We start from the raw sequence: 25,655 nt of genomic DNA, 5'->3' as shown, positions 1-25,655 counted from the left end.
TAAAATATAATCTTTTTTTTCTAAATGTCACAATTTGACTCATGTAGTATAATCTCATTAATTACTAACCTTGTAATGATAACAGAAACGAAAAATGTGCAGTAAAAAAACACGATAATTGAAAAATTCCGCGCGATCAACCGATTGCACCACTTTCACTTCATCGCGCCGCCACGTGTCTAGAAAAACTGATTCGGGCGGAAAAATCATCTTCCAAAGTTGTTGCAAGTTCTGCTGATGCACTCTGGGCCGGTGTTTGCGCTCGTAGCCGCGCATCTCAGCGGGAAAAAGATTTTCCAACACGCGCATTATTCTTTTTACTAGCATCGCTCTATTCTTGTTTGTGGATCGGTTTTGTTGATTTCGTTGGTTAGCTGCTGCCGCTCACTTCACGCTTCCATTTGGTTATATGGTTCTTGTTTGTAGTATGGCAGAAAAACTAGCATCGTTAATATTATCACGGGGTGTCTGAGCCGTTATTATCGAAAGAAAAATGTTGGCTGGTGGTCTAATGGCTATCGCTTCTGCTTTACAAACAGAAAATCATGGGTGCAATCCCAGGCTCGTCAGTATCCTCGTATTTTGTAGTTGTATCTATCACTCCACTCTTAATCTACCACACTAAAACTATTCGTTCATGGCAATCGCTAGAACCAGAGACGGACAAGAAACTGTTTCTAAGCTTCCATTCTTCCATTCCTTTCCATTCATACAGCATGCCTTTCCTTACGTCTGATACACAGGCAGTCTGCTAACCATAAGCAAAGCCTTTCTGTCATAAATCTACCATACCCTTATACCTTCCTGCATGAACTGGCGTAGATGCAGGGGTATATCCGGTTTACTATGGGTCAGTTTTAAATGCAACATCAATTCATCTTGATGCAGAATTGATGGATATTTTTTTTTTCTGTTAATAACGGTTTCAGACACACCGTGATTATATGAACAGACGTATGTCGGAAAAAGACCGTCGAGTAAGCCGGGCTTGGAAAATAGAAAGCAGAAAAAATCGACAGCCATGGCATCTTGCTTAGCTTCTAGTTTTATAGGCAAAACGCAATGCCACGCGCACACACCCGGGTGTATTAAAAATAATACAAATTAGTTGGGTGGTTCGAGGAGGAACGGTGGAGGTACGAAAAAATATATTGAACTAGTGAACTATAAACGATGCTTGGTCCAGAATGTGGGAATATGGTTTTCCAAGAACTAGGAAGGCCTACTTAGAAAACGTAAAAAAAAACAACGGACAAGCTTCAAATCGTCGCCTTCTACGATCATGCGGAAGTGGTTTGCGCAGCGTTGCTGGGATAGGGTTATTTTTCCCAAGTTGCCATAGAAACAATACGCCACGCAGCAAAAGAGGATTTCAAAACCTTCCAGCTGACCTGAAAAAATGGCGTGGCTGCAAAAATTTGCAACTCTTCTCACACGATGCACATTTGCATCGGACTGTGGTGATCGGATGGGAAAAAGGCCGAAAAACAAATAAATGGTACTTTGCGCGTTTAAACAAAGCTGTGAAAAAGAAATCTTTTTGCCGGCAGACCGGTCCACAGTGGTTCGGTCTAGAACAATTGTCGGTCAATGCCTCCAACTCACAATTAAATCATAAATATTGTTGTATTATCTGCTTAATTGCCTCATATCTGCTAAGCTGCTTATATATTTGACATATTTTCACAGTTTTGGAAATTTTTTTTTTCTTATTTTGTACTGATAATTTTGATACAGTTCGAATTTAAATTCTCAACCGCAATTGTCAATTTACCACGAATTGTACAATAAGTACAATGAGAAATAACTACTTTATTTTCTTTGAAGATATCCCTATGGTTTGAACACTTTTTAATTTGAACGTTGGATCGCATATACCAATTTGCATGGAAAAACACAGTCCACTCAAAGGGTTGTATAAAATCCAAAATCAAAGGAATTTGTTTCAAACTTTGGATTTAAACAAAACGTTAAGGTAGTATAGGTTTGTTCGGAGAAAACTACTTTGATTTTTTTAACTTTTCCCACCTTTGAACCATTGTGCGGTCCAGAGTGCACGCGCGATTTGTATCTGCTGCTTCGCATCGAAATGCATGCAAACGGAAAATAAAATCCACAATTTTATGGCCAACGCAATTGGTTTGTAATTTTCGAAGGCCACTGGGCCAGGTCTGTTGCTGTTAGAAATAGGCAAGAAATTAGCATTCCTAGATCACTACGCAATCCTCGGCACGTTAGATAAAGCTGGTTGAGCGACATTCATTTTCACAAAGTCGAACATGATGATGATACAGCCCCATACAAATGGGGGTTTTCTCCATATGTCCACTGACGACTCTCTCAATTGCACAAAAATGAAAACAAATGTAATGTACGGGCGAGGATTTGCTTCCTTGTCGTGAAAAGCATTAATTGCTTCATTTGACCAATCGATTATCGAATAAAATGTGAATGAAGCCAAAACGAAGAGATAATTTCAGACGAGTTTTTTGCGATCATTTGAACCAACAAAAAAAAACAGCAGATCACGTACCTGATCGAAAATTGATAATGATAATTGTCGGTAAATGTTTTTGTTTTTCAAATGTAGTTATTTTTAATTCGGGCCATGCCACACTTGTCATAATTAGGCACAAATATAGATCCATCATCGTTATTACATTTGAGATAGACCCCACAAGCGAAGTGCTTTTACAAATTAATTGTTTATTTGAATAATTACTAACAATGGTAGACAAAAACAGAGAAGCTTCTTCAATTCTTCTTTATAGCCATGTTATCTTTATTTTTCCTTAATATAAAAAAGTCTTAAAAATAGTTTTAGAGAGAAGCTAACAGAACAAAAAGTCATGTTAATTCATTGACTGCAGTATTTTGAAACAAAAATATTGAAAATTTACTGTTTCAATTTTGATTGCAGCTAATAGTCGAATGATACCTAGCACATAAATCATGCTACTCAAAAAAGCCCCGATTCTTCAGATTATAATCAAAATCTAGATTTTAGCCAATGCCAAATTCGGATGAAAATTGAAAACTAATTCGGAAATGTTTATTAATAATTCTCAGGCATTCGGTGAAAAGGGGCATTGAAGCAACTGGCGTACAGAGAAATAATTTTTATCATTCGGAGAAAGGTAGCACAATCCGACCATGCTATTAAAAGATTTTATCTCGCTGCTGATTTGATATATTGCACTTTCAATGACTTATTTTGATGATAAAACGGCACAGCATCATATTTAACTCAATTCACACATAACATTTGAACTTTCTGCCTTGTATTCGTTTCAGGTCGTATAAAAATAAACTTATGCCTGAACAGTGCAGTGGTGCACTTCATCATAACTAAAGATCAGTGAATTAAATTGTCGTCGAATCAGACTCAAACCAACAAAACAAGCACGTTCATAATCGTTTGTCCCAACTTTTGTGGATTGTGATTCAACCAAAAGAAAAATTGTCATGACAAACATAAGAGGCAACAATGAAGAGGATCCAGTCAAAACATGATTAATCAGTTGTTAAAGCTTAGCTTAGACTGACTGCACATATCAATGGTTGCTATTCCGTGATTGACCGAAGTCAGTGAAAATGCACAAAGAATCAACTAGAAGTTCGGCTGGGATTGGCCATAATCTTCTTCAGTGTGCATAATTCAGTGCCTCTATTTATACATGGTCAATAACGGCGCCGGCCACGTCCTTACAGTCAGGTGGGATTGGGGGAAGGACTGTTAGTGTGTAATCTTTGCTATTTGGAGACCGTGTTTGCCTCTGCATCTCCACAAAGGTTACTGGGAGGGATGTTTGTTAATGGGAAGGATCGTTGGGTCACAGGATTCACTTTGATAAGCGATTAGACCATGATAAATAATTATTTGTGAGATATAAACATGCTTATATGTAAATATAATATTTTCATTTGATGTGAACAATATCTATGTAGAGAAAAAATATGCCGACACTTGAGGTGACGAACCTTTCAAAGTTTGTTGAATAAAGTGAACCTTTTGGAAGTCTACACTTGAAGTGTCGAACCATTCAAAGTTTTTTTTTAATTACAAAAATAAAGGTAAAAAGAAGAAGGTGTTTTTAATAAAAAAAATTTAGGCAGAAATAATTTGTGAATCAGAGTTTATGTCGACACTCACAGTGACGAACCATTCATATTTTTTTGAAAAATCATATTTACGTCTCACCGTTTTAACGATTAAAGGTGCAGTCATACATATATTATAGAGTAGAAACAATAGCATGAAACGAGCTCACCAATTGATCCGTCATCCTTGAGCAGCAACAATCCTCTTCCAGCGTCACTCGTTTGCTTAGCTATATAAAAGCACTCAGAGAAAATAGGCGCGCAACCCGTGAGGGAAAACAACTGACGACTGCTGGGGCTTTCTTGACGCACTCCCCAGGAGCAAGCGTCAATGTCGGATGATCAAAAAGAACTAATCGAAAGCGGCACTTTTTCACTTTACCCGATCGACGCGGCACTTTTTCACTTTACTCGATCGACGCGCGACATGTTTGATCCTGCCCTCATCGCCGGCCCCGCAGGAGCAAGCGTCAAGGTCAAAGGATCAAACACAACTAACGGATCACGCCACTTTTTCACTCTCACTCGACCGTCGCGCGACATGTTTGATCCTGCCCTCATCGCCGGCCCCCACAGAAGCAAGCGTCAAGGTCGGAAGATCAAACCCAACTCCATGATTAATCAGTTGTTAAAAAAACACAAAATCAAATTTGTTTTATTGTTGTGATACGATTATACGATGTGTAACAAGGATTTTTTTTTTCGAAAATTGCAATGTAAAGCCTAGAAAATAGCTACGCATGATGCGATAACCGATCATTGTCATATTCTGTTCAGGTTGTGATAAACTGGTGTTGCGAAATAAGATTGTTGCAACAAGAATAGGAGAGACTAATGTCTTCGTTGCTGCGTGTTGGTTGACAAATGTTTTATTGCTAAAGATTCAAATTCACTATCTTGGATTATTTTTTTTGACAAAACTTGACTTTGATAATGCGGGTAACTTTGATAGTGCGAGACCCACAACATATTAAACGAAATAACGAAGTTTCTGTCAATCAGTTAAGAAAATCGAATGCAAAAGTAAAGAGTATTTGTATGACACTTCATGTCAAAGCTATTTTGGTTGAAATCAAGCGCATTTGAGGATTTATATGCAAATATTAAAAAAATACAAGATTTAACCATTTTTGGAACGTTTACAAACAATCTGTTCTACGATCACTATTTGATACAGTCATAATAAGTTCGTCACTTATCCATGACAGCCTAGTTAAAGTAGAACATGAATTCGGTCTCAAATCTCTTAGCGAACACCATTTTAACAAACTGGGACCATTTTTGTAATCTAAGTCCGAAATTTCCATATAGCGTTAAACGCCTAGAGGTATGCAACGCCCTATAAATGTTCCGTAATTCATTCAATTTTGTTCGACTATCAAAGTTACCCCAAAACAGAAAACCGACTTTCGATTATATGAAAATTTATATATCCATTCAGAATAAATCTTTTGGCAATCTGTCAAGTGCAATCGATAGCTAGGATGTCAGTACTTGTTTTAAAAATATAAATTGTAATTCTTTGAAACAGGACGCATAAATATTGAAGTTTTCTTCGAAAAAACTATCAAAGTTACCCCGTTTTACGGTGTATGTATATTGCAGAGTAAAAGTGACTTGTTGGTCCTCTCTAGAGAAGCCTATGCAGTGTACACGCAGCGAACGATCGAACGAAGGTCGAACGATCATCAGCTTTCTCAGTGTCAAAGAGTGAAAATATTGCTATACTATGTTCGGCATAGTTACTACATATGTTAAGGGGCAACTTTTGGTTTTTAAAACTGTTTGATCAATTTACTTAAAATTGAGATGAAAATGGTATTTTCTCTGTTTGTCGACAAAAACAATTGGTGTCTTCGACAAAGTTGTTATAAATGTGAAATGATGAAAAGTTGTCGAAGACATTCAATATAAAGCATTTATAGCGGTTTTCATATAAACACCACTTTAAATTTACAAATATTCACTTAACTTTTTTCACAGCCATTTTCATGATTTACAATGTTCAAGAACTATGCATATATTTTTGAAATACAAAACTTTGCTGAACATACCAAGATAATATCTATAATTTTTCTATGGGTTATAAGCATTTTATTGCAGATATTTCACCTTTTTTATACTAAAATATCTCAAAAAGTTTCAAAAGGTTGCGAACAAATTTATATGCATTGGAAGCCCAACATGTATACTATGGTTTCCAGGTGGACTCATTCGTGTTTTCGCGTGTATTTGTCAATGTTGAGTCAACTCATGTTGGTTATATTTCTTTGTATTTGCTGAAATCAATGCACAATGGTCGGAAAAAAATAAATTTCGGCCAAAACTAGTTCTATCGCTCTAATCGATGAAATATGTAATCTAAATATGTTATTTGGCATTTTTATTGTTTCAGAAGGACTTATTCACATATTACGTAACTTTTTTAAATCGTATTTTAAAACTTTTTTTTTATTAGAAATTCAATTAAACTTGGTTGAAAACACAAATCTTGTTTGTATTTGACCTAGTTTAATTAAAATGTGTATGAAGAGTTGACAATTATGTTTTAAATAAATTTTGTTTGAAAAATATCGTCAAAATATATGTAAATTTGTATTATTCAAATAGCTCTAACTTGAAAGTCAGCAAATTTCCGCAAAAAAAAAAAAATTAAACGTTTTTTGTAAGATCTAAGGATGGTTTTTGGTGTGCAATATTTGAATTGGCGGCAACATGACGCGACAAGGGTTGTTTTTCATGTTCAACACCATCAAAATCACTAAAGTGCAATATTGAATAGTATTAAAACTTCAACCAAATATGTTTTCCCATCTTTTTTATTAGTTTACTAGTGGTCCCGGCAAACTTCGTCTTGCCATCAAGTAGGCTATAGAAAAACGCTATGGATCGTCTCATACAAAATGACAGTTCCGATCACGCGCATTTTTCGGACTTTCCCTATGAAAATCCTGGGATTTTTATACACACAAACACGTCGGAACACTTGACGAACAAAACGGAAAAATAATCATTCAAATCGGTTAACCCGTTCAAAAGCCGTTTCGTGACATACAAACACCATTCCATTTTTATTTATATAGATTATCACCTTTAACTGTATCTATTCAATGTTTGTTCGATGCCATGTTGTAGTGGATGATTTCAAAATTTATTTGACACTTTGAGGACCGGTACTCAAGCTGTCAGCGCGTGGCAAACTAGATGTTGGTAACACGAACAGTAGCGACATTAGTATTCCTAGGTTAATGCTTCTTCTAGTTCAAGTGGTACAGTTCATTGTAATTGTTAAACCCACGGCCTGCTCTGATTGCTAAGGAGCTGTTCGACAAGTTGATCTATCATTGGAAATAAAAAAAAAACGCTACTAGCAGATGATGTCAGTATTGAGTATCTTCCGGAAATTTTCGAACAAGTTATCTATTATATGATTGAAGAATCCAAGCATTTCTCTACGATCATCTCCATCGTTTAGTTTCTTTGGCATTGTATAAGTTTTAGAGCGAAACGATTACTGTCCTCTGATTAGATTTCTGACGTAGGACAGCTGAACTTATTATGAGTTTCAGTGCCACTGAACTGTCTTTTATTGCTCAAATTAGGCATCGCTTAGAGCATCGAAGTTGATCTGTTGATGCGTACAAATTTTTCAAAACACGCAAGTTTGGAAGAATTTGCATTGTTCATGGACGTTGGCAGTTCTAAAACACAATAAATTGATCGAAATGCATGAATTTGTCTTCTACATTGCATTTTAGACCAATGATGACGAGCTCAAGAAAGGTAAAATTGAAGCTTCCCAAGCTTTTAGTATTGGATAAAATGTAAGGTAAAAAGGTGTAATACGCCCCCCCTTAAGGAAAAACTGCTCTATTGCAGTAGCAAATGCATCACTTCTAAAGTTTTCTATGTCAATGTGTTGCTTACTTAGTTGGCCATGCTCTGCAAGCAAATTTCTCTTTCCAGGTTGCTTCAAAAAAGTGTACACGATGTGTTTTGTGAACGGTCCCAATGTTTACATTTCAAAACAACCCGGGCAATATGCCCCTCCCATAGAAAAAAGGTCCACAGCGTTGTAGAAATGTTTCCAAGGAGAATTCCACCACCTGCTAATCTTAAAAGGGTCCATTAGCAGTCGTCTCCCGGTAAAAGTTTTTGTGTTAAGTACAATAGTAAAGAATGGGCTTCATCCCCCCTGAGGCTTGCTTATCAAAAGCAAAATTTCAAACCAAAAACCTGATTTTTGATATTTTTAGAATTTCTATTGATCGTTTATACTTTTCAAAGAACATATATGCGCAACATCATTTTTTCGCGAATATTTAAGATATGTAATCATATTTACGTGTGGAAGAATCCTCAATCCCGTGAAAATGAAGAGTGGCGTATTGTCCCGTTGGGGCGTATTACACCGAGTTACCCTACATGCTGGAACTAGTTGATACTAAAGAGTCTGAATTATAAAGAGACGAAATCTGATCATATTCAAAATAAATCAGCTAGCAACTATGCCAAATCTATTACGCAGCACTGCCAATGTTGAATCCCACGCTAAAAGTGAGTCACAGGTTTTATGTGTTGAGTTTTCACAGGTTTGGGTAACGAATGAAAAATTGACTGAATGTGTGGAAAACCAATGTAATGAGTAGAGCATTCTTTATGCAAAGCATGAAAATTGCAACCGACACTCAAGTATTCAGAAAATATGCTACTTCAGAAGAAGCAAAATTTTCGTGGGCGGTAACATTTTTGTGTGAGTCGTTTTTAGCTTGTGTGAAAAAGTGTTTGACAAGTCTCCTGCACGATTGGAATGACATTGACAGTAAACTTGGAATTCCAATTGGAACATTTCGCTTCTTTGCTTGTAGTTTCTTTAGTTGATACGGGTGAGGAGAGAGCCAAATTAGGATATATCTGCTTAGAACACGCAAAATAGGAATAATAAATTGATTAATATAAATTTGTTTCGCCCGTTGCATAATACACATCTACGTATATAACGAAAAAGCTACCAAAAACAAAAATATGGCCTTAGTTCGAAAGTTTCAAACTCGTTATATGTACTTAGATCTTTGAAGGATGATTATCTTAATGATGCTTAATGACTGGTGCTTAAGGCGAAGTAGGCCGTCATTGGAATTGTACGCGTCGTTGATGACTGTTGCTAAATCATGTTACAATTTTGAATTAAAGAAAATCAGCTGGTATTGCGTTGACGCATCTGAAAAAGTATCAGCATACTTTTTGCATGTAAGCGCATATAGTGATACTTTTCGGGATGAATATAAACTATGAGGACTGAGTTTTTTTCAATTTGAAATTGCAAACTGCAATGTCAACATGGCTGCTAAAACGAATGACGGGATACTAAGCCTTGAATACAGTTATAAAAAGTGTTCAATGACTGTTCAACACAGCGTAACAAAAAAGGCTTAATTTATGTGTCTCTAGTAGATTTGCGGTCGCTGAATCTGATGCTGTATTCAGGAATGTCCTAGCACGTCACAATAGCTAAAGGTCGCCAAAGATGTGTAAAACACTGGTTAAATTGATGTTTACATGAAATTTAAACTATGATTTTTAAAACTTATTTATGATCTAATCCAGCAAGCATGCAAAATAGGATCTAGACTTCCATTTCAGATATAACCTGGGCTTTAAACTTTTGTTAAACTTTCATATCATTGTTATCAATAAGTACCACAGGAAATCTGATTCCAAGAAAATAATTGATCACTTTTAAAGTTTCTTAGTGCAAAAAAAAGTTCTGAAGAAATACTTTTAAACTAAAATAATCATTAACCTTTCGTCATCAAAACAGAGAGAAAGTCATCATTGCTCAATCCACGTGTGGCCTCCAAACTGCGCATCTTCCAGATAAATAACGTTTTCCTCTCTACAATATCACACATGGAAAACCAGCACACTCATACAAATGCAGAAACGGATCAAATCAAACCATAGAAGCCTAACCCTTTTTTATCAACGTCCACACGAGAAGAAGAATCGCCATTATAGCGTCCGCGGTGACCGTTTGCGCGTTTTTCGACAGTGAACGACCGGAATGACGCGGGATGCATCGGTTTTTTGTCCACACCATTGGAAAGCGGTGAAAATCCTGAATGATGACTGCAAATGCAGCAGCTTCTTCTTGCAGTTTGTGCATGTATGTGATATCAAACATATGAGGACGGTTACGCGGAAAGTAGACAACGAACGAATTTCTAATTTTCTAATTAAAGTCAAAGATGTCGCGCGTGGTCGGAAAATGCAACAAAATAAAGGAGTGGCAGTTTTCTAAGAAAATGTGTCGGTTTGCTTCACCCCAAGTCGAGACAGGTTGGGAAAGGTCGCGCGTTGGAAATTGCCTAGCTTCGACGTTTGCCGTCGCATAAGATGTGATCCCCTTCCCACCAGCAGCATATTTTCGGAATGAAATTAGACGAAAAGTGAGTGGTCTATTTTTGGCATGGTTTTTGCCAACACGCGGTTTAGATCATGAAAGGAAAGAAAACAGCATAATCACGCTTGAAGATGCGTCCGACGGATGGATTTATGTGATTAAGTTAATAAGAGAAAAAGGCCATTCTAACCCGGAGGAAAATTCCAAAATGGCGCCTGGATTCAGAGTTCGGTTTCGAGTGGCGAAATGTTCTAAAAGAAGGATATTGTCGATACTAGTGCTTACCATAGTAAATATCTCAAAATAGTGGATTTGTGTATATGAATTGTAAAAAATATCACATCTAAAATTGAACTCGATCGTACAACCAGCAGGAACCAGTCGGCAAGGTAGTATGCACAGCTATCAATCACACTTTTACACTATTGATTTTGGGTCCACAATTATGTCCGTCGAGAGGAACAATCTGTTAAAAGTAACCACCACGGACGCCTTCCAAACGTCCACTGTTCTTGCGATTTGTCGCTGGACATGTCTTAGCAGCCAAAAGTACGGTGCATTATCGCATACAATTGAGTAAACTTCTTAATGGCTGCCACCCTCGCATTGTCCTCAGATGGGATGTATGTTCTTCAATCTAACACCACCCTCCGGCAGATTTGTGGGTGGTACTATAGGGTGGTTCGCTGAATTACTATTTTGTTCATATATATTATAAAAGGGATTGACTGATGGTACCACCATGGGAAGTAAATGGATAACCCACACCAAGCATAGGATGGTTCCTCCGCTTTACGCATAATCTTGAAATGAGTTCCCTACAATCAACAATTCTAAATTATTTTTACATAGGCGTAGGAGGTTTACTTTGTGTGTCAAGTTATTTCTTAGTATCTGGATGTGTTATTAAATTTATTGAACGCTCATTTCATTTTTTTTAATTGTTTCTGGTTTTATATAATTTTCAAAATGGTTTCATACCGGCTTTGAGCAAACTAAGCTTAAATCTACCTTATAATTATTATCGAATTATTTACAAATTTCGTAATACCAATTGATCTCGCCCTAAAAGCCATTGATAACCGAGTGTGTAGCTCGGAAATCCATCCGTTTGCTCAGTAATAAAAAGCTACTCGCTTGATTATCAATGGCTTTTAGGGAGAAATCATATACCGTTTTGTCTCAAATTCCGAACAGACTCATATTCCGAACACCCGGTTTTTGTATGGCGATTTGGTTGAAATGTTTCGCTGAAATATGTCACCAAATAACAAGGAAATGGCAGTCAATTGCAATTCAATTTTAATGTCTCCAATATAATTTATACCGCGGGAGTAATGATGGTTCTCTAGTTTGTGATCAGTAGAACAAGCTCACATAAATGTATTTGCAAAATTATTCATTTGAATACAATTTATTCGTGCTGTTCGGAATTTGAATCAGGGTGTTCGGAATATGAGACAGAATAGTCACAGTATTCGGCATTTGAATCAAAATGTTGTTCCACACTTTTACTTAAAACAATACTAAAACTAATTAAATCAACATTATTATTGGAACACCCAACAGCTAACAGTTAGACTTAGTGAAGAAACTCAAATTTACACTTAGGCAATTTATATCAATCAGATGCATTTGAAGCCACTGTTGGCCCTAAGTGTTCGGAATATGAGTCAAAACGGTACAATATCAGATATATGTCAAGACGTAACATATAAAGATAATAAATATTGAACGGCAAAAATATCAACGTATTTACGTATTTAGGTTGTTGTTGAAGGTTCATACAGATATTGATGTATCTTTATTGTTCAATACGCACCAATGTTTAATTTTACGACAACTTTTTCAAACAAAGTGTTGGTTTGATTTTGGAAACATTCTGTCACAAAAATGTCACTAAAGCCCCTAAAAGACTAAATCACACCAATTAACTTTTATCGCTCATAGATTTTTTTCAAAAACATTTTTTTTTCGGAGCGCTCAGCAAACATATTGTTCGACGAGTTCAGTGCTCATGGAATATAAAGTAAAATTACACTAAGTATTACTGTAAAAGTATTACATTTTCCAACAGGTTAATCATAAACGAAATTTGATATTTATGATTCACGTTCTATCCATTGTATTGTTTTTTTTTGTACTAGTATATTCATTGTCAAGATGTCATTTACAATAAAAAAAGGATCGTTATGTATTTTCACAGCAGAATTTTCGAAGAATTTTCCTTTCAGATTGAGAACAATTATGAATGTGACGATGATTTGAATGCTGTTCAAATAAGAGTTTCGCTACGATTATATAAAACAATTGAGTTATGACTATTTGTTGTTTTTTTTTTAGTGAAAATAGCAATCCATTAAGTATTAGGGGCCAATTCAATAACGTTATATACAATGTTTGTATTGATTTAGTTTAGCTTCTACATCTTGTCATACTTTCACGACAAGTTAGAAGTTCTAAACTCGGGGCTTGGGATGCATCGTAGGACGGTTCTCTTGTCACTCCATCTTTTCAATGGATTTGTGAAGTAGCTCAGATGAGATGGTGATGATCAGCTCAGTGGTATTATTGGAGGTGTCGTGCAGTTCAAAATGGTGGCTGGAGGAAAATTTGAGGAAACGGAATCGGTTTGATATGTGGCTTAAGACATCAGTCAATCACTCAAGTCGCAGGCAATAGTAATTCACTGTTGAAGACAAAAGTGACATATTTAGCTAGATAGGAAAGTCAATAGCTTTTAGAAATGTATATATAGGATTTAGAAAATAAGGATTGCGAGAGCATCGCGGACTGTTGGGTTGGGTGGTTTCCATAAAACAGGAAGGGAATCAATCAACTCTTGTCTTTTTACTTCATATTTAGCACAAACCCAAACAACGTGTTCTATATCTTCAAATCCTTCACCACAGTCCTTTATTTATTTATTTATTTAAAGGGCGAACACGACATTATTGCGATACATTCAACAGGGCATAACTTTTCTACCATTGGGTAAAAATCAACCAAATTTTGCTCACTTTCTCATTGATGTGTATTGTTTACATGCTGTCAAGCTCGAAGTCGTGTTTTTCGATTCAACGAAAATGGAGGAGAACCAACGCGAGTCAAGAGAACAAATTCATTCCAAACACCTGGAATTTCCTGACCTGTTGCACCGGCAGTAGGGAAAAATGTTGAACATTCACCATTCAACCGTCTCCAGAGTGTTGAAGCGGTTCCAGAAGCGGTTGACGTTGGACCACGTTGGTAAAGGAGCTGGAAGAAAACCGAGACCGGAGAACAAAAAGACGGAGGGAAAGGTGAAGCGGATGATTAAAGCAAATCCCAACGTCTCAAGCCGTGATTTGGCTAAAAAGATCGGCATGTCGCAGAGCTACGTCCAGAATGCAAAAAAGAGAGCTGGACTACATACATACAAGGTACAGAACTTCCCAAACCGTGATGAGCGGCAATTATCGACGGTTAAAACTTGGGCACGGAAGCTTTACGAGAAGATGCTGACAATATATGACTGCTGTGTGGTGGACGACGAAACGTATATGAAAGCCGATTTTAAGCAAATTCCGGGGTTGGAGTTTTTCACCGGCAAGAGTAATTAGATGCCCAGTAAAACTTCAGATCATCAGCATACAAAGATTTTGGAGATTTAAGCATCGTGCAAAGATCGTTGATGAATAGCACAAACAGCAAGGGTCCTGGGATACTGCCTTGAGGTATTCCTGAGCCAATCTGGAAGGGAGCTTAGAGTGTCTCACCAATGTTTACAGAAGAACTGGGTCTAGTGAGATAAGAAATGTTCAAATTTCACTTGTTCGAGAGCTCCTGTCGAGTAAGTAAAGAAACTGCATTCGGAGAATCAAATTAATGAACCCCTCCCCCGGTAGTTATGATTGAAAACATTTTTTACAACTCTTGACTTTCTAAAACTGCCATTACTCAGAAATTTCTTAGACAACCCCTTCACAATAACATGTTTTTGGAAAGAGAAAACATAGGAGCTTTATTTGAAAAAAATCGTATTAAATTGGCTGCCACATTGGATTTAACTGGAAAATCTGAATTTTCATGGTGTTTGCAACCACTGATTTTAAAAGTTGTTGCATCATCGGACAGCCAAGTTAGGTTCACGTAAAATCTAAAAAAAACACAGATGTATGTTTTTTTTTTAATTTTTTACATATTTTACATACAACTAGCTTGTTTCTCCGATAACACAAAAACTTTCAAAATCGATGATTGCAAACCCTATACAAATTCAGATTTTTCTATAAAATCCAATATGGTGGTCGATCCAAAAAAGAAAAAAAGGCTTATTAAGCTCCTATGTCTTCTGTTTTCAAAAACATGTTATTGTGAAGAGATTATAAAAAAACGGATTTATGATAGTTTTTGTAAGATAAGAATTGTAAAAAAACTCTCTTTTTTTATAAAATCGGGTTAAATCATAACTACCGAGAGGTTCATGAGTTCAACTGATGCAGTGATCAACTGAATGCAGTTTCTTAACTTACACGACAGAATCTTTCGAACGAGCATAAATTTGAACTTTTTGAAAGATCAAGTGGGCCAGTCTTTGCAAGAATTACTCCTTAGTTTTGTGAGAAAACTGCTTTTGTTTTAGGTATATAACAAGTAATCATTTTATGGTTTCAGTTTTGATTAAAATTGCGTAATTTTATGCAAAATCCACTTAAAAAACAGATGAAAAATGTCGGAATCAACACATGACTGTCACAATTGTGATTAATGACCGGTTCGTGATCCTACACACGATTTCAAAGACACTAATCTGCAGAAATAATTAATGTACGAAGTCGATTTTCTTATTTTAAACTTTCTGTTAGTGCACAGAGCTAATTTAAAAATTGCACTGTCGTTAAATGCTTCTTCCGCAAGATTTAATTTCAAAGTTTTGGTATATTATTGAATTTGGATGCCAAACCGTTTCACATAAAAATCTCAAAAACACCACTAGCTTACTAGTGGGATAAAAGTTCGTTTCGGACAAAAAGTGTTCTAGTGTACTGCCCTTTAGCACTATGTCCAAGCTTCTGCAAGCAACACAAATTCACCGATTTATCTGTTGATTAATAATCGAAACCTCTCAGCCTAAACATTTATCTGACCATATGACCATATGACTGATATGTCTATGCACTATTTGTACTCAACTAGTTCGACAATTACAAACTGTGTGTTGGTTTAATCCGAACCTTTTTTTTTTTTTCATTTTCGATGAGCACTCGACCTATTCCAAGAGCTGAACCACGTAAAAGTGTCCTCGATATGATGGAAAACAAAAGAAGTTGCTATACGAATCGAATATGCTTTTGATTCTGTTGTTATCTCTATCAATTTCACAGTCAAGATACGATACGAACAGGGTTGGTTTATTTTGGAACTTCTGAAGAATTTTGTTCAAACATGTCTATTCATCCTAAGTAACAATTCAACAGCATTTTAGTTTTCATGTGAACACTAGACACACTAGAATAGTTAGAGGAGACATTTAACGTATCCTAAAAATATATTTTAAAATCGGCTCTTAGCTGTTTTTAAATCCTTTAAATAAAAAATATGAAGTCAAAATTTGGTTACTACAAAAATAGCTTTATTGCAGCATAAGAACTGCTTTTAGTGAGTGAATGACTCTTATTTGTAACAGCTGCTTTCAAACTAATTAACCTTCATTTAGCTTCTGATAACTTACTCTATTAAAACCTCTTAAATCAGGGTTTGGGCTCTTTAGATGCAATAACACCATTACCATTTACAATTTATTACTCACCACACCAACATAACATCATAAACGAAGCGTTATTATTCAAAACCACGTCCTGATTGATGGACGGCACTTCTCCGACATTATCGACGTCAGGACCTATCGTGGCGCTAACATCGACTCTGACCACTATCTGGTGATGGTTAAACTGCGCTTAAAACTCTCCGTCACGGTACCGACGGTCGCCCCGGTATGACCGGATGTCGCAAATGCGTACGCGCATCACCTCAAAGCTGCATTACCGGAAGAGGGTGAGCTGAATGAAGCCCCTTTTGAGGACTGTTGGAGAACAGTGAAGGCAGCCATCAACAATGCATCAGAGAGTAACGTCGGGTACGTGGGACGGAATCGATGGAACGATTGATTCGACGAGGATTGTAAGCAGATTCTGGAGGAGAAGAATGTAGCGCGGGCGGTCATGCTGCAGCAAGGGACCCGACAGAACGGGGAACGTTATAGACGGAAACGGCAACAGCAGTCCCGTCTCTTTCGGGAGAAAAAACGCCGCCTGGAGGAGACAGAGTGCGAGGAGATGGAGCAGCTGAGTCGGTCTCAAGAAACACGGAAGTTCTATCAGAAGCTCAATGCATCCCACAATGGCTTCGTGCCGCGTGTCGAGATGTGTAGGGATGAGAATTGGAGCATTTTAATAGACGAGCGTGAGATGATCGAAACGTGGAAGCAGCACTTTGACGAACACCTGAATGGCGCTGAGAGCACAGACAAAGGACGGGACAACGGAGGAAATGCTTTCGTCAGTACTGCGGGCGATGGAAACCAACCAGCCCTCACTTTGAGGGAGGTTAAGGATGCCAGTCACCAGCTCAAGAACAATAAAGCTGCTGGTAAGGATGGTATCGGAGCTGAACTCATAAAGATGGGCCCGGAGAGGCTGGCCATTTGTCTGCACCGGCTGATAGGCACAATCTGAAAAACAGAACAGCAACCGGAGGAGTGGAAGGAAGTGGTAATATGCCCCGGCTACAAGAACCCCATCTATGAGAACTTTCGAGCGATCACCATTCTAAATGCGGCCTACAAAGTATTATCCCAGATCATCTTCCGTCGTCTGTCACCTGCAGTAAACGAGTTCGAGGGTAATCCTTCAAAAATGTCGTGAACATTAGGTCCTAACGCATCAGCTTTTCATCGATTTCAAGGCGGCATACAATAGTATCGACCGCGTAGAGCTACACAGCAAAAAAATCTTAAATTTACGTGACACGTAAACTTTTATGATAATCATGTAAAACGAATTATAACTGAATATTGAACGATAAATAATGTAAACTGTTCCATTGCATTCGAAAATGCTTTCAATCTTTAGTGAAACTGAAGACTTTTTTTGAAAATAAAAAATATAGGTTGTCGAATTTTTCAGCCAACTTTTAATAATCAAAGATTTAAAAAAGCTTCGTGTAAAATTTTATTCTTTTGAACAATTTTTATTATCACAACATTGTACAATATTAGTGATTGCAGCAATTAAGATATCTTTTCCTGTCAAATATACGAAAACAGAATTGTAATGTCAAAATATGGCATTACGTGATCAGTCACCGAGACTGGTTTACATGTGGTCCATTGCATAACCCGGATTAGTCCTCGTCAAAAATAAAAATATCTGAATCTGAAAATATCCGCAATCAGTATACATTCTTATACATATTAAAAAATAAACAAATATTTACGACAAAATGGGACCAAACTATAGTCATTAACTGAGAGCTTTCTTTGCAAAAAATCCCGTTTCCCCTTGTGGCAGGTACGATGATACTTTATGCCAGGGAAGTCCAATTTTACTACATCATGTAGCATATATTTAGTTAATTTGATTCATTTACCGTGCTGCTTAGAAATGCCAGACGCTTCAACAGTTATTATTAAATATTAATAAATATTATCAAATCAAATTTTAGGGACAATGAGGACAAACGGGCTCTTTAGGTCATTGGCATTGAACGAAGTGTGCACCAAATTATTTTAATTTGTGTTCATCATCATAAGATGAGCTTGCTCACAACATCAGACTCACTATTTTGCCTTTAAATTTAATTCTCAAATATGCAGCATCCCTTACGGTGTAAACTGCTACGCCACTGAAATAAATTCTCGCTGGCTGCTGCAAAGGTTCAGCCTGTGGTTGCACTTTTGACTGCGATGAACGATGGACCTCTCATGTGAAGGCCATGCTGTTTTTCCTAAAATTCCATACCACCCCACCACCGCAAAATTCTGTATGCATTATTGATTTTTCCGCCATGTACACGTCGGTTTCATAAACGGAAGGAAGGAAGGAAGCAAGAAGCTACATAAGCAAGCCATAAAGTTTGTTGCGAAGAAGGTGTGACGTGTGCGGATGGAAAAAGGCGACCTCTAATCTTCTGCGAACTGGACCGCAGTTATATCAGGCTGTGGGTTACGATGTGCTCAGATGCAACCAACAACGGGGAGGGGAAACGAGTTTGATGCATGCGGTGGAAACCTGGCTTCCGGCTATCAGTGATGTTGTACGTTGTTTAAAAATTTCTCGCATAAATGCATTCATAATGGGGTGCAATCGATTGGCATGTGGTGGCATGTGTTGAAGATGTTTGATCTCTAGATGATATCTGGAGAATGGGGAAATCGTTATCTTGTCATAAATCATGACATGGATATGTATAAGCCGAAAATGACACTTACCACGGATCAGTAATTGAAATTTATGGTCATTGTATTTTTGTCATTTTGATGCATGCAGAATTGATATGAGTCGGAAAGCATGACTGAAATGTTTTATCTCGTTCTTAGCTAACATCATTTCTATGGTATCTGTGGTTTTATGATGCATTTTCATAAAATCTGATTCATGTAGGGTAGAAGCACCGGTTTTGACCAGCCTGAAAGAAAATATCTTTAAAAATAATATGGGAAGCCCAAATTAAACTACAAATATGTCAAACGCAAGCTTTTCGATCCTTGTTTGGACCCGTGCCTTTAATTTTGCGTTGGACCCGCTAGCCAAAGCTAGCGGTGGTAATCCTTCTTGGATACCGTCTTAAAAAAACCTTTTAGAAGGTCACTTCTTCTTTCGTTTATTTACTGAATATGGTTGCAACAACGAACAAAATGAAGGATGAATTCACAACATGCTTCCAAAAAGTGGGTTTGGAAACTGTCACTAAACGTAGCAAAAATGGAAGAAAGGACGGTTCTCCGGAAGGGTAAAATAGTTAATGTTAAAAATTGCAGTTTGATGCTTTAGACAAAGTTTCCGAACATCAAGGTTTCTTTCCAAATCGCAAAGAATGGAGACTGTCGCGTTTTGTCGGAAATACTTAAAGATCGCGAGCTTCTTAACAAACATCTCGAAAAGAAGAAGCAGAATTCGTTCATTTGTTCAAAGTTGTCTTGAAAGGTCTCTCAATTAACTATAATTCACCTGAGAAAATCAAAAATGGAATAAATGATTTAGTTGGATTTTTCCCAGTTCAAGTAATTATTATGAAAAAGAGAACCCAATCTGGCATTATTCGGAAAGAGCTTTCTCAAGAATATTATTTAGTTCACTTCAACAAAAAAGATCTAAATAATATTGAAGCTTTAGAAAAAGCAAGACTTATGTTGGATAACCATGTGACATGGGAACATATCCAGAAACCTGGAGGAAATTTCCAGAACCTTACTCAGTGCCGTCGGTACCAAAAGTAGAGTCATGGTACACAACATTGCCCCATAGATGTTAAATGCATGATTTGCGGAGGTTCTTCTCACGCTAAGGACGTCTTTTCTGTAAAGGACGATACCACAAAGTTTATTTGCGCAAATTACGGGGGCCCTCATAAATCTAACTCCAGCATTCCGGCATTGGTAGAGTATCGAACAATGCTCATTTTTCAGTTATCGATCGCTTGATTAACAATCATACCCATCAGGAAGATTTTAATCACGCTCATTCACAAACTAATTTTATTTCATCGGGTAGCCGTTCGGGGCCTTCCTTAGCCGAGTGGTTAGAGTCCACGACTACAAAGCAAAGCCATGCTGAAGGTGTCTGGGTTCGAATCCCGGTCGGTCCAGGATCTTTTTGTAATGGAAATTTCATTGACTTCTTTGGTCATAGAGTATAATCGTACCCACCACACGATATACGAATACGAAAATGGCAACATTGGCAAAGAAAGCTCTCAGTCAATAACTGTGGAAGTGCTCATAAGAACACTAAGCTGAGAAGCAGACTCTGTCCCAGTGAGGACGTTAATGCCAAGAAGAAGAAGAAGCCGTTCGAATCTTCTAATTTCGAATGTACCAAGGAAAATCCCATGTCAATATAGTAGCAGGTAATTTAAACTCATCCCCTTTTTATACTACGAGTAACCGTTCTAATTGATTCAAATCAAATGAAAAAAAAAGAAAACAGCCGCCACAAGAAACTTCTACTGCGCCTCTTAGTCAACGGAAAATTAAAACGGAAACATATCAGATAATGTATCCACTTCAAGTAATATGTCTCCCTCTATTTTAATTTTCCTTACTGAACAATATAATCAAATGATTGATGCAATGTTCAAAACTTCCACTATGACTGAAGCAGTCCAGGTTGGTGAGAAAACTACTATACAAATGGTTTTTGAATTACGTTTTTCTAATGGATCCAAATAATTATTTAAATATTTCAAATTGGAATGCTCGTTCTTTGAATGGTAAAGAGGACGAACTGTTTAATTTTCTAACAGCTAATAAGATACATATAGCAAACTTATTTGAAACCTGGATCCAATCTCAAAAGAGATCGAAACTTTTTTTCTATCGACTTGATGGGGAATGTGGGGAGTTGCAATCATCATTCATAGACGTATGAATTAACTGTTTTCGTCATTTGAAACTAAAGTTTTTGAAACTTTAGGTGTTTCAGTTGAAACACAGCTTGGTAAAGGGCGAACATGAAATTATTGCGAAACCGAAAATGTCATGCCAATTTTCTTATAATGTTTAGAATCAAACCAAAATTTTAGGGTAGTTTTATTCATATATTTACTTCAAAAATCAAAAGAAAAATCAATCGATGGAGCCTTGAGTGTAAAATTGAAGGCATTTTCGCTTGATGCCCTCCATCAAAGTCTTTACAGTGTCATCCGGTACCAGTTTCTCAGTTTTTTTTCATTTTCTTAACATGTCCTTCTCGTTCTTGACTGTCTTGATGCTCTTCCGAAGTTCCCGCTTCATTATTGCCCAGTACTGCTCAACCGGGCGCAGTTCCGGACAATTTGGCGGATTCATGTCCTTTGGAACAAAATGGACAGAATTGGCCTCATACCACTCCAGGACACTTTTAGAATAGTTGGTTGGTTTGACTTTATTAACGAGATTTTTAGCCCTGGGCTAGTTCATCTCGGGACCAACGGCTTTACTTCCCTTCCGAAGGAAGTCGTCACTATAACTTTTTACGTCATAAGTAACTATGTCGGGGATGGGATTCGATCCCAGGTCCTCGGCGTGAGAGGCGAGTGTTCTAACCACTACACCAGGTCCGTCCCCTTTTTTAGAATAGTGGCATGATGCCAAATCTGGCTAAAATAGCGGAGTTTCGTCGTGCTGCTGCAAGAATGGCAAAAGGCGCTTCTCGAGGCACTCAGATTTGTAGATCTCGTCATTTACTGTGCCTTTTGTCACGAAAGGTTCACTCCTTAGTCCGCAAGAGCAGATGGCCTGCCAAATATTTGGAGGCGAACTTCGACATTTTCTTTGTTCTTAAGACGAAGTAGGCCCTCATTGAAATTTGTACGCGTCGTTGATGATTGTTGTTAATCCATCTCACGATTTCGAATCAAAGAAAATCAGTTAGTTTTGCACTGACATACCTGATAAAGTATCAGCATACTTTATGCATGTTAGCGCGTACAGTGACACTTTTTTCAAGTCAATATAAACTGTCAAGGCTGAGTTTTATCACTTTGAAATGCAAGCTGAACAGTCATCATTGTTGCCAAAACGAATGGGAGCTACTTAGCCTCAAATTTGTCGTCCACATCAAACTAGCTCTTGCCGGTGAAAAACTCCAAACCCGGAATTCGCTTAAGGCCGCACGGGACGTCATCATAATCACCCTATCCATTTCAAAAAGCAAATCCCAAGAACCACTCCATATATCGATTCGAAAATGTATCACTATGATTCTATATATGTAGTGCACAACCCAATACATTTTCAGCTTCATCGGTTCACTAAAACTCGAGATTTGCTTCCACAAAAAACGCACTGAAAAAACATAGCTAATTTCCTCAGCATTGGATCGACCAAAATTTTAAAACAAGGTGTCATTAGAATTGTAATCTTATATTTTTTGAAGAGACCCCATGAAATTTTGGCAGAAAAATCTTAAAAGTATTCAAAATTAATGAAACAGTCAGTCGAGTCATCGTGCAAAAGTTTGGGTTCACCCCTCAGTATGGTGTATCGTGCAAAAGTTTGGGTTCACCTGAACTTACTTAAATCTGTGAAATCTCAAACCAATCATGTACGCGCCATTATTTGCGCTCAAAAAAGCTTTGAACTTTTAAAATCGGTTGAAAAATGGCAGCGATATTGACAAAAATGATGTGCGTGCGGCTCAGGTGAACCCAAACTTTTGCACGATTTGCATCATACTGAGGGGTGAACCCAAACTTTTGCACGATGACTTGACTGACTGTTTCATTGATTTTGAATACTTTCCAGATTTTTATGCCAAAATTTCGTGGGGTCTCTTCAAAGAATATAAGATAACGATTCTAATGACACTTTGATTTAAAATTTTGGTCGACCCAATGCTGAGTAAATTGAATATGATTTTTCAGCGTGTTTTTTGAAAAATTTAACAACTTTAAGTAAAAATTTAGTTTACAAAATTCAAAAAATGTTTTTGGAAAAATACATACGAAGTAAGAATAACTCTTTGCCTTTCGAATGCGGCTAAGAGAGTTTCAATTGGACGTGTTATCACAGAGATATGGACAGAACACTTTTGTATGTTTTTGAGGGGGTGAACCCAAACTTTTGCACGGGAGTGTACGTTTCGTCGTCCATCACACAGCAGTCATATTTTGTCAGCATCTTCTCGTAAAGCTTCCGTGCCCGAGTTTAAGCCGTCGATTTTTGCCGCTCATCATAGTTTGGGAAGTTTTGTACCTTTTATATATTTTTTATATATATTTTTCCCGCCATCTTTTTGTTCTCCGGTTCCGGTTTTCTTCCAGCTCCTTTGCCGTGGTCCAACGTCAACCGTTCCTGGAACCGCTTCAACACTCTGGAGACGGTTAAATGGTGAATGTTCAACTTTTTCCCAACTGCCCGGTGCGACAGGTCAGGAAATGCCAGGTGTTTGGAAAGAATTTGTTCTCTCGACTCGCGTTGGTTCACCTCCATTTTTGTTGAATCGAAAAACATGACTTCGAGTTTGACAGCATGTAAACAATACACATCAATCAGAAAGTGTGCACAATTTAATTGATTTTTACCCAATGGTAGAAAAGTTATGCCCTGTTGAATGTGTCGCAATAATGTCGTGTTCGCCCTTCAAATATCCTTACATAGCTGCCTATTTCCACGATTAATGCGTTATATATTTAGGTTAAGTTAGGTTAAGTATAGTTGAGTAATAGGTTAAGTAATAAGCCTTTTTTTTCTCTTATAAGCAGGTGAAATCAACACACTTGGAAAAAATCTGAACTGCTACGGTAAATGAAATGTAATATGCTGTTAACATAATGTTAATAAAAGCTTAAATTTGTTTTACCAAATTAGTATGATAGAGCTGTCTAACACAAAACACCTAGATATAAGAAATGAATGTAATGTTTGGAATGATACTAATAAAGAATAAAAAAATATGTTATTTATGAAGTGCAAATAAGAGTTAATTTACTTTTGCCAAATGGTGTTGCTTAACACAGAACACATGCATAGATATAAGAATAACAATTTCATTGAATCCAAATGACAAAACTCACTCCACCTGTTATTGTTCGACAATGCTGAATGTATGGGGACCGATTTACTGTTTATGTTGCCCCTTCAATAACATATCTATGATTTAATTCAGTGGTCCTCAGCCTAACCGATTACACGGGCCATCTTAACTCTTTCAAAATCAGTCGCGGGCCGCAAGATTTATAATGATTAATTTTAACAGCTCACTTTAAATCACTTTCTATGAGAACGGATAACACATTTCTGGGAACTTTATGATCAAAGCAAAGGGGTATGGAAGCAAAAATATAAGTGACAGAAAAAATGCCATGTTTTTAATAAACTATGTTAGCTAATACAAAAGAATTCATGACGAAAAAACTCACATTGAAAAACTTTTTGAAAGCGTGAAACAGAGATTTATTAATATACTCAACTCAAATACGATCAATAGTTCTCTTACCGTATTGGACAATGCAATTGCAACTTTTTCGATTAATAATACAAAATGGTCGACTTTAGAGGTTTTTATCTATTTTTTTATGGATCGATTCATATCAAATTATAACATATCTTGAATTTTAACATATATTTGTAACTTTTATTTTCTTTTACGAATTAAAAGCAATAATAAGGACTGTTCATTTACGAAAGTGGACACGTGTTTTTTACAGTAAACTGTTTATTTTCGAACAAATTCATGAGTTTACCTAAAATACATGGAAATCAACGTAATTTCGATCAAATTCACATAAATTTGAACATTTATTGAGCATTGCTGGAGAATGCTCTTACTTTTCTTATGATACCTCCCATAAAATTCTGTACAACTTTTTTCGGAACTTTTCGAACTGCTTTTTGAACTGCTGACCACATTTTCTTGAAAAAATCGATGGAGTTTGCTTTTCTTCCATGCCGTTTGATTATTGCCCAATATGTTTCAATGAGGCGTAGTTCTGAGCAATTTGATGGATTCGATCATTTTTCTACAAATTCGACTTATTCCTTCTTGAGCATCTCCAAAGTAGCTGAAGCATAGTGAGCCGATGCTAGGTCTGACAAAAACAATGGAGGCATGGTATGCTTTCAGTGGATGGGCAGAAGTCATTTTTTAATGCATTCAGTTCTGTAATTTTCGCCGTTGATTGAACCCGTCGTGAAATATGTAGTACTTTCATACCGCAGGAGCAAATTGCTTGTAATACCAAATCATTTTTCCCAAATTTTTCTGTTGGGATCGTACGTCGTACGTCGTCAGGAATATCTGTTTTGGCCACAGCGTTGAAAAAATTCAATTTGGACACTTTGCGATTTAAGCCAAATCTCGGAACGGCAGTTTTTCTGTACACCATTTGTGCAGAAAAAAAATGAGAAAAAAAATAGATTGATAGTATCTTCAGCAATGTTGTACATTTAGATCAGTTTAACAATTATGCT

At 37.0% G+C, this 25,655-nt stretch overlaps 1 protein-coding gene across 3 annotated transcripts in view; it reads right to left on the bottom strand.

Moving 5' to 3' along the window:
* Positions 1–25,655, bottom strand: part of LOC5577144 (peroxisomal targeting signal 2 receptor) — a 68,193-nt gene that overhangs the window by 27,700 nt on the left and 14,838 nt on the right. Inside the window, exon 1 of one of the 3 annotated variants that reach the window (XM_021843530.1) lies at positions 10,870–11,004. The exons of 1 other annotated variant lie outside the window; for it this stretch is intronic. The gene's annotated coding sequence lies outside the window, so the exon portion shown is untranslated. Of the gene's footprint in view, positions 1–69; positions 198–10,869; positions 11,005–25,655 lie in introns of those variants that run through there. One more of the 3 variants, XM_021843531.1, reaches the window with a different exon arrangement.

Source organism: Aedes aegypti, chromosome 2 (assembly GCF_002204515.2).
Source record: "Aedes aegypti strain LVP_AGWG chromosome 2, AaegL5.0 Primary Assembly, whole genome shotgun sequence".
Lineage (NCBI taxonomy): Eukaryota > Metazoa > Arthropoda > Insecta > Diptera > Culicidae > Aedes > Aedes aegypti.
The sequence above is the reverse complement of the archived record's forward strand: the minus strand, read 5'-3'. Positions and strand labels throughout refer to the sequence as shown.